Raw genomic sequence first — 10,238 nt, forward strand, 5'->3', positions numbered from 1 at the left:
CTCTCCATGTCTTCTCTTCCCTCCACTTGGACTCCCCATTGAACTCGGAGGGTGAGGAGTGGGGAGGGATGGGACCTCTGGGCCAAGTCTCAGGAGACCGGGATGGTCTGAAGAGAGAAACCCAAAATATTTGGGGGATCAGAGTCTGAATAATAAGAAGCTGGGCTGGAAGGATCAGTTCAGGAAAGGCCTGGGCAGAGAAGGGGATGTCTCAGAGGGGCAAATTCTGACTTGGGTAATAGGTCTGAGTCACATGCTGTTAGAGCCCCCCCTCCCAATTTCCTCCTGGGCCCTGAGGGGATAGAGGGGACAATTCCTCGGGACTGGGGCAGATTTCCCAGCGGTCAGGAGAAGTCACCGAGGATATCCGAAGGAAGAGCAAAGGAAGGAAGCCCTCTGTCCCCCAGCTTTCCCCCATCCACGTCACATCGGGTGGAGTTTGGACGGCCCAGAGCAAGAGGTGATACACCGACCCACAAATCCTGGGAGAAAGACAAACGGACAGATATGGGCACACTCTTGGATTTTTTATTCTGAGTCCGAATTTGGATTCTAAGACCCCGAATTCTTCTCCCAGTGGCCTCAGAACAGGACCCATAAATCCGGAGAGGCAGGTGTGCCGAAGACATACAAAAACATGGAGGATCCCCCACCCCTTTCCAGCTCCTGGGGAAGGTCTGGGGAATCCATTCTCTATCCCACCCAATGGATACCATGCCTTCGCCCCCCTGTTCTCGACTCTTCCATGCCTCCTGGGAACAATGGCGGCCCCCAAGTACCCGGGCAGTCCCTCTGTTTCAGTGAATGGGATCCTTGGACCGCAGCTGGCTCCTTCTTGCAGCCCTCGCTGTCTCTAAGCCAACCCCCTCCACTTGAACCAGTTTTCAAAATTCTGCGCTCCTCTGTGATGCGGACTTCGAGCGCCACCTAGCGACATTCATGGAGACGTGCAACAGCAGTCACCCCTTTCCCGCCCCTCCACTCCACCTGGAATCCCAATGCCTATCTCGACGCGGTCCTGCTAGCTTACCACAAAGCCTTTACGTGAGCACGCTTCACCTCCACTTCCTGGCACTGAGCCATTAGAAGAGGGCCACTGCAAAGAGCAGGGGAACAGCGGGGGGGCTCCGCCTTGGCACCCGCAGATTGGGTATGGGGTGGGATTGAGAAGGGGGGCCACCCCATGTCTCTGCTGGTGAGAGGCAGAAAAGGAGTCCTCCTTAGGACACCTCAAGATGCCCTTTTCTGAATGAGCGCCTAAAAGAGGTTATGAGCCCACAGTTATCTCTATTCCTACCCCAGGAAGGCCCTTCTCTGCGGTCACCCGGACACTAGAAGCAAACGATCAGAAACCTCCCAGCTTGCTAAATTTGGATCCTCGCAACCGCCTCCACGCGGGAAAGATTAGGCAAGAGCTCCCTCTGCTGTCCACAGTTTGGCACTGCTACAGGCTGCCGTGCTGGAGGGCTGCAAAATCCAGGCGAGAGAAGCAAGATAAACTTCTCTGATCCTGATTTGATCTGCTGGCGGTCATCCTAGCCATCCTTCTGCCTTCAGGAAGGGTTCCTTTCCCGAAAGGGCAGAAGAGGCTTCTCTGGTCTTCATGGGTTTGCACAGGGAAGGAAGACTCAGAGCTGCTGAGTTCCCTACTGCTAGTTCTGTGCTAATCTTACTTTTCCTTTCTGCTGTTGGGCCAGCTGCCCCCCACCCTCAACTAATATGATGCCTAGAAAGTTAGAAATTTCTTCCTCTACAGTATGATAGTCAAGCCTGACAGGATGGGCTGTGTTCCCTAGCTAGCACTCTACAGATGAAAAGGTCAGGGGAAGAGTGAATGCCAACAGTCAGTCATAGGGTCAGTCCATTCAGAGATGATATAAAAAGTGGTGAGAGTTGGTGATGGCACCAGTACTGCCTTGTGCTGACCCAGGCTGCCACCATCTCCTATTGACACTGAACCCACTGACCCTGGCACATCACACTCACCAGAGATCCACCCCTGAGATCTGTCCCGCCTCATTGCAGGACGTTCTCCAACCCTGGACAACTAGAAGAAGCAAGGGTCAGAGTGGGCAGGAACTCTGGGAAGGTATGGGAAGGTATGGAATGAGGTAGACTGTGAAAGGCACTCTGGGTCTTTGCCCTCAATTTTGGTACTGTCCTTAGAGAAGTGAGAGAAAGGGCAGTGTGTGAACGTATATGACTGAAGGAGGAGGACAGGGCTTTGAAGGTCCCCCTGTGACATGAAATCTCATTTGAGGCGATACCCTATGATTGTGTATAGGTCTCCCAGAGTTCTGATCCAGGCCCCTGCTGCCCACTTGCCATGTCCAAAGAATGGTACTCCCACCTGGACACAGATCATAGCAAGCCACAAATATTGAGTATTTCCAGTTATGCCAAGTAGCCCAAGAAAATGAGAATCCTCAAACCTAGGCCTTAAGTGGGGAAAGAGGTGAAGGGGGCGTCTTCTGTCCTTTTCCATTCTTTTCTCTCTTGGAGTCTTCAGTAGTTTCTCATAAAAGGGCATGACGCTTCCTCCTTTCTCCAGTGTGGACACCTGGGGGTCCTTGGAGTCACTGTACTTAGAACCAGGACATCTTGTGTTCCTTTCCCTTCCCTCCAGGTCTAGGAGGAGAAGGCAGCAGGGGAGAGGTGGCTGACGTGCCTGGCTGCATGCTAATCTGAGCTTGAGAAAAGAAAATGCAGATTTCAGGCCCCACTCCCGGGCCACTGAAATGGAATCTAGGGAGTGGGACCTAAGAATCTTCTCTTTGATGTAGCTAGCAGCTTGTGGCCAGGATCTGGGGTCAGGGAGATGTCTTGGCTACAGTGGACCATTTTAATACATTCAGATCTTCTTGTTTATTTTCTTCTGCTCTCTCTGGGTTCCAAGTAAAGGTCTGTAGACTTCTGTGCTGAGAGAAAAGATGTATTATTTTTTGTGTGCTCCAGCCTGAGTCCAAGAGCCAGGATACCTCATGTCCCAGCACAGGTATTCCACCTGGGCGAGTCTGCACCCCAACCTGGGTGCAAAGGGCAGTTGTGGATGACCACCTATGGAACTGGGGACTTGAGAGCACAGAGACAATGTGATGATACTGAAAACTAGGAACTTTATTATACCCACTACCTTACCCTCTTGTCTGGCTGTGTTCTCCTTTTATCTCTAAACTTATAGGAGCCTGTAGACTTGGCATTCTTAACCCAGTGTCCAGAATCCCCTGCAATCGGGGGCAGAGTCGTATGTGTATGCTTAAGTGTGTTTTTCTAAAGGGTCTATGACCCAACAGAAGTCAACGGCATCGATTTCCTTCTCTTTTCCTCCTATCTGCTATGAGGAAACCACCTTGATTTGATTTTGAAACTTCCGTGACTGTGTAAGTAATTATGTGTTTGTGTAAGTTAAGTTCGAAGATGAGCAGGCATTTAATAACCCTCGTCCCTCAAAGGACAGCTGTCACAATGTGGCTGAGGTTTGGGCCAGAGCCCTACAGCCAGAGAGAGGGGAGATAAACGCCAGGGAGGAGGGAGCTTGGGGGAGGTATGCCCTCACCAGCAGGAAGCTCCCCGGAGAAAGAGAAGTAGCCCTTGGGTGCGGTTTTCCCTCCTTCATGGACCCCAACAAGAGAGGGCGATCAGAGTGAAGGAAGCATGGATAATGGAGGAAGACAAACGGGACTTTCGCCTTGACGAGTGGAGCTAAGATCCAGCTGGCTTTTTGCTTCTCTTCAGCTCTAACCTCTGTAAATCCAGATTTCGTGAGATGGAAGACGAGCTTGCAAATTCTTTGGAAGCCCATGGTGGGCTTTCAGTTTATATCTGTTGACTGCCTGAATGATTGAATAAATAAAGTAAAATGGCTTCATGAGGGTACTGCCATGTTCATAAAAAAAACAAAAACAAAAACAGAGAAACAGTCTTTATAAGTCTTTTGGCAGAGACTTCAGTCATTTCAACAAGTAGTTGTGCTGTCTGCCGAGACCCTCATGTGTGATTACCTCATTCGATGCCAGAACAATCTTGAGACATGGGCACTGGGAGTTATGATGCCCATTGTACAGACAGGGACTTGAGGGTCTGGGACCAAGGCACTTGCCCGACATGGCAGTTTGCTGGTGATTAGAACTGAATCTGCTTCCTGAGGCCGTAGAGCCCTCACTCTGCTCTTCCCCCGGGTCTACCTCAGCAAGGCTGCCTTCTACCCAGGCCCTGGCGAGGGTGGGAGTTGTGTTCTCAGGATTGTAGCTTCCCTTTCAGCATCTTCTCCTCTTCCCAGGTGAATGCTGATGTCCAACTCTCCTGGCTTCTTGCAACTTTCAGTGTGGTCCTGGGACCAAGAGCATCACCTGGGAGCCAGTTAGAAAAGCCCCATCGAGACCTGCTGAGTCAGAATCTGCATTTCAACAAGATTCCCTTGAGTGATTCCACATCAGATTTGGAGACTTTCAGCTCTCCACCTCTCTCTGCCATCAACAGGTAAGGAAAACCCTTGCTAACTTGATTCACAGGAAGCCACTTCCTCAGGGCTGCTAGAGGCAGGGGCAGAGATGCCTGTTTCACCCAAGACCTGCAGCCTCTGTGGTCCTGCTTCAGACTTCCCAGGACTTCTCCCTCCCAAACCTTCCCTCCCCTTCCAACTGGAAAGCCTGCTTCTCCTTCCCTCTCCTACATTCCTGCATTACCTTTTGTTAAAAAACAAACTTTTAATTTCAGAATAGTTTTAAATGCATAGAAAACTTGCAAAGGTAGTATAGAGAGTCCCCACAGACCCCTTACTCAGTGTCCCCTCTTGATAACATCTTACATTACCACGGCACATTTGTCCAAACTAAGCAAACAACATTGGTATAATACTACTAACTAAAATCCGCTTTATTCGATTTTGCCAGATGTTCTACCAAGGTCCTTTCTCTGTTCCAAGACTTCATCCAGAGTACCACATTACATTCAGTTGTTGCTTCTTCTTAGTCTCCTCTGGTCTGTGATCATTTCTCAGACTTTCTTTGTTACATGTTAATGCCCTTAACAGTTCGGAAGACTACTGGTCAGGTATTTTGTAGACTGTCTCTTGATTTGGGTTTGTCTGGTGGTCTTCTCACGGTTACAGGCTTTGGGAAGAAGACCACGGAGGCGAAATGCCCTTCTCATCATATCACATCACATCGGAGCCTTGCAATCAACACGACTCATCACTAACAATGTCAAACTTGATCACCTGGCCAAGGTCCCGCCTTACCTAACCTTCCCTTCCTTCTTTCCCTTTGTCTCCTTCCTGGTGGCTTTGTTTCCTTCCTGTAGCTTTGTCATTGTTTTAGTAAGTTAATAATATGTTTGTACTGCAGCATCTCTCCCGCCTTCCTCCGCACATTCTTCCCTATGCCACTTAGGTTTTCGCTCCGATGCTTTTATTACTGACGAGGTGTGTTGTTGGAACACATCCTCTGCCAACAGAAGCACTGATGCAGTCACGGTTCTTCTGCCAGCGTAAAGCCTAAAAGCTAAATAGAAGTTGCCCACTGGGGCCTGGAGGCAAACAGGAGGTTGGGCCTTGAACAAGCCAATAGTGCTCTGGATGATTTAACAAAGTGCGTTCTACTCAAGTTGAAGGAGAAAATTAGAGTTAGAAAGTGATCAGGAACAGGGCAATACTGGATATGTGAAGGAGGGTGGTATGCAGCCATGCCGGAGTGTTTGCGTGTCTATTTTGTTTTGTTTTGTGTGTTTATTTATTTTGTTCTTTAGATTCCACATATAAGTGAGATCATATGGCATTTGTCTTTCTCTATCTGATTTATTTCACTTAGCAAAATACCTTCCAGGTCTATCCATGTTGTTGTATTTCCTTATATTTTATTCTGAATTCTGAATTATCCCTGTCAATCATGTTAGGCAGTAGTTATGTGCATCTGCTTTAACACATGCCAGTCACGTTTTCATTTTAGAATAGCAACACTGAACGGAAAACAGCCTGCTTCTTCCCATCTTGAGCCTTCGGTGTGCCTGTGCTGCATAAGACAGTCTCCGTCCTTGCCCTAGACCCAGGGCTACCTCTTGCCAAGTAATCATGGAAAAAAGAGAAGTTAAAGATATCCTACAGGGGCTCCACCATGCACTTGATGCTCAGGAGAGAAAACTCTGGACTCTGAGTGGAACTGATGTCTTTAGAGTCCTCAGTAAAGGTGGAAGAGGTACCTAAGACTCACGTGACCTGACTCAGCCCCTGCAGCTTTACCTACCACCCCTGGTGAAATCTATAGATTCATGTTTAGCTTCCAGAATTCTCCACTAAGTGCTACACCTGTATGGTTCCAGGATTGTTCAGAGATGATGAAATATTGGTATTTGTCCTTTCTAAAAGGGCAAGTTATGATCAACAGCCAGGTAGGAGTCTGCCTATGGAATGTTCTGCAGATTCTTTGCTACCCTGCATAGCATACACAATTAAATGTTCAGATAATGTCACTGGCCAGTTCTCCTTCAGTGGCGGTGGTGTGTGGCGTGGGAGGAAGGGATAGTCAGCTGCCACCACCATGAATTCTGGTTGCTCACATTAGAGCCATTGTGCAAGAAAATTCTCTGCACTCATTTAGGAAGAACCAGCCCTTTGATCCAGCTGGAGATGACCTCCTCCCATAGGGGAGAAGTGAGGGGCAAACAGGCACCCCAAGGCTATTGGCAGTGGTTTTAATCAGCTCTGTATGATGGCAATGAATGGAAACCCACCCAAAGCAGCTCAATATAACATAGCTGTACAGGACTCCTCTTTGACACTTCCTTGAAAGTAGGCTGCAGAAGCTGGGGTACAATATGACCCTCCCACCCCACCCTACTATACATGGGTGATTGGAGCAGGGGTAGGTACTGACCCAGACTGGGCCTGCCAGAGCGTTTCTCTTGATTTGGATAAGAGCTAAAGGGTGATCAGGACATCTCCGTGGCCACTTGATGTGTATACCTTGGGCTATGAAGCAATCATGTTCAGCCTCATGCACATGGAGAATTGAAGGAAGTTGGTCTCAAGTAAGACTCTTGAGACCATGGGGCTTTAGGCCTGGAGGATTCCAGGTTGAACTGACTTCTATCTCATGGAGGGTCTTAAGAGTAGCCCTTCCAGCAGCAATTATAAGCTCCTCTCTGTGTTGACTTCTGTCATCCCCAAATCTTAAGCAAAGTTTTGTCAAATGCTAACAATAATAGAAAGACAGTAGAGGTCAGAAGCCTGCAGGCAAACACTGCCTTCGAATCTGAGACATGGGGAGACATCAGGATTACTTTACAACTCCGGTTGCCTCTCAGACAAGTCTGTTCAGACATCTTCAAATAATGCATTTTAGCACTTCTCTCTGCCAGAGTGTTGACACTCCGGCTGTTCCCCAGGGCTGAGTGATGCCTCAGCGGGTCTGTGTAGCACCTTCCTGGGGCTTGGAGGTGCAGGCATTGCCAAGAGGCAGGAGAGTGAGCCAGAGGAGCATTCCTGCTTCTCAATCAGTGCCTTTTCTGTTTGCAAATCCCTCAGCACAAACCACTTAATACATGTGGACAAATCTGTCCAGACTCTCAAAAGATATGAGTCTAGGGAGTGAGGAAAGAGAAAGGACTGCCTTCCCCACACCCTCGGCCTCCACCTCTCAGCTCTGGCCGGGAAGATTCTGAGAGTGGGTACAAAGGCAGAAGCTTGGGGAAGTCAGTGAAGCGAGATGACAGGTAAGGACCTTGGTCCTGGGTCTCACTGGAGGCTGGGGCTGCACTGCCTTTGAAACCTATTATCCTGCAGAGGTGTGAACTAGCTTCTATCAAGGTCTATGTTAGTGTCAGGCTGTGTTACTTCAATAACTCCCTCTTAACAACCTTTTTATTTTGAAAAAATTTTAACCTATAGAAAAGGTAAAAGAAGAGTATAATAAACTTCCAAATACTCTACCAAGATTCACTGATAACTAATATTTTATTACTTTTGCTTTATTCTTCCTTTCTCTTACACATACACATACAGATGTAATTATCTTAATATTATTCTTTTGAACTATTTGAGGATAAGTTTCAGATATCATAACCCTTCATTCCTAAATACTTCAGGATGTATCTCTTAAGAACAAGAACATTTTCTTACATATCCTTAGGACAATTACCAAATAAAGGAAATGTCATTCATACACACTATTATCTAATATATGATCCATATTCAAATTTTGTCCCTTGTCCCATATTATCCTTTATAGCAATTTTTTTTTTCTCATCCAGGATCTGATCTAGAATTATGTGTTGTGGTTAGTTGTCATGTCTCTCTAGTCTTTTTTAACCTGGAAAATTTCTGCTCAATTTCTCTTGCCTTTCATAATACTGCCTTTTTGGAAGAGTTCGGCTGTCTGACAATTCTCTCATGATTAGATTCAATTTGTGTATTTTGGACAGGGATGCACCTCAGTAACGCTGTGTCTTCCTCAATGTGTCAATCAAGAGGCACATTATTGGTGATGTTAACTTTGATCACTTGGTTAATGTGGTTCCTGCCAGATCCATATTAAAAGAGTAAAGGTTACTTTTTTCCTTTCAAAATTAATAAATGCTCTATGGGCAGATACTTTGTGACTATCCTTTTCCTCAAGACACTCTTGTCTCCAATAGTTTTAGCATCCATTGATGATTCCTGAATCAATAATTACTATGACAGTTGCAAAGCGGAGTTGTCTTTTTTCAACATTTAGAATTAATTGCTACTTATTATCTCATTTTGCAAATTGAACCATTGAGGATCTGAAGGTCAAGTAACTTGCCTAATGCCACACAGCAGTGAGGTCCAGACTCAGGCCTGTCTGATTCCAGAGCCTGTGCTTTTGCCCTGTTTCTACCCTGCTGCCATTCCACCCCTCTGGCCATGAGATGTAGGAGGTGGTGAGATGTTCTCTTACCCCATCTCCCCCACATAATACTTTCCCTACTTGCTCCTCTACCTAAATGTGAGGCTGGGTCTCTGGTCACAGTAAGATGGAAAGAAATGGGCTGCAGGGTTATCTTTTTGCAAACCCTCCCCCTCCACACCCCAGACTATTCCTCTTAGTCCCCTCATGAACCTTCCAAAAGTGATATCCAGAGCAGAAATCTCACAAAGAAGTCACCTCAATTATCCAGACCCTCTCCTGTCCCTCTTTCCTCCTCCCCCAGCCTCTCTCCTTTCCTGATCTCAGAGAATAAGGAGAGGCTTTGCAATGCAAATAAGAAGTAGCCGTGAGAGCCAGAGGCAAAGCTACAGGGCAACTGCAGTGTGGCTCGCGTGCGGGAGTGAGTGTGTGTGCACAGTTGGGAGTTCCGAAAAGAAGGAAGGAGTGAGGAAGGGAATATGACTGGTGCTTAAAAGCACTGACTCTGGAGTTGGACTGCGGGATTTGAACTTGAGTCCGCTATTAACCTGTGTAACTTTGGATAAGTTACTTGACCTCTCTAAGTCTCACTTTTATCACCTGTAAAACTCACCTGTAGGATATAACAGTACCTACCTCACAAGATCGTTGTGAGGATTAAATGAATTAATCCATGGAAAGTGTTTTCCCCAGATGAGTTTTGCTCCACAGATGAGGCGGGTATGCTGAAGGGGAAGATAATGTGGGTGATGGTGGGTAGCAGAGAAGCCTTGAAGGTCCCCAGCTCTAGGACAGTGTTACATGAGAAGATTGCTGGTGGCTTGTTATTCCAGAGGCTGGTGGATGAGACTGAGGCAGGAAGGATATTCCTGTGGTGCAGGATGGGGAGGACCAAGATGACTCACTCGCTTGTTTACACTTTCCTTCTCACCTGCTTCCAGAAAGGCTTTGAGTAGCTCATAATTAAAGCCTCAGGTGCCTCAGCCTGCTGAGACGGAAAAGACTCTGTCCCAGCTGGAGTGTGGCTTGGGTGAGGCTGGCATGGCTTGGCAGGTCCTGGGCTCACCTAGAGGGGTGGAGAAGGGCCGACTTTCATGGTGTGAGGGGTACAGGATGGCAGGGATGAGAGGCCGAGGAAGGAAAGTCAGACAGAGCCCCGAATGACCACAGGCCCGGATGGACAGAGGGACTGGAGGCTAGGGGTATCCATTTTGGACAAAAGAATGTTGGAAGAGGAGTTAAGGGGACATTGAGAAGAGACGTAAAGGTCTCGGAATCTGGCTGGGCCCATTTTTAGTACTTGCTCAGATGCTGTCTTTGGGCTTAGACCATCCTGTTGGATATTCTTGTTGGCCTGTCCTGGGCCCTCCAGCTGCC

Source organism: Pteropus medius, unplaced genomic scaffold (genome assembly GCF_902729225.1).
Source record: "Pteropus medius unplaced genomic scaffold, Ma_sr-lr_union100, whole genome shotgun sequence".
NCBI lineage: Eukaryota > Metazoa > Chordata > Mammalia > Chiroptera > Pteropodidae > Pteropus > Pteropus medius.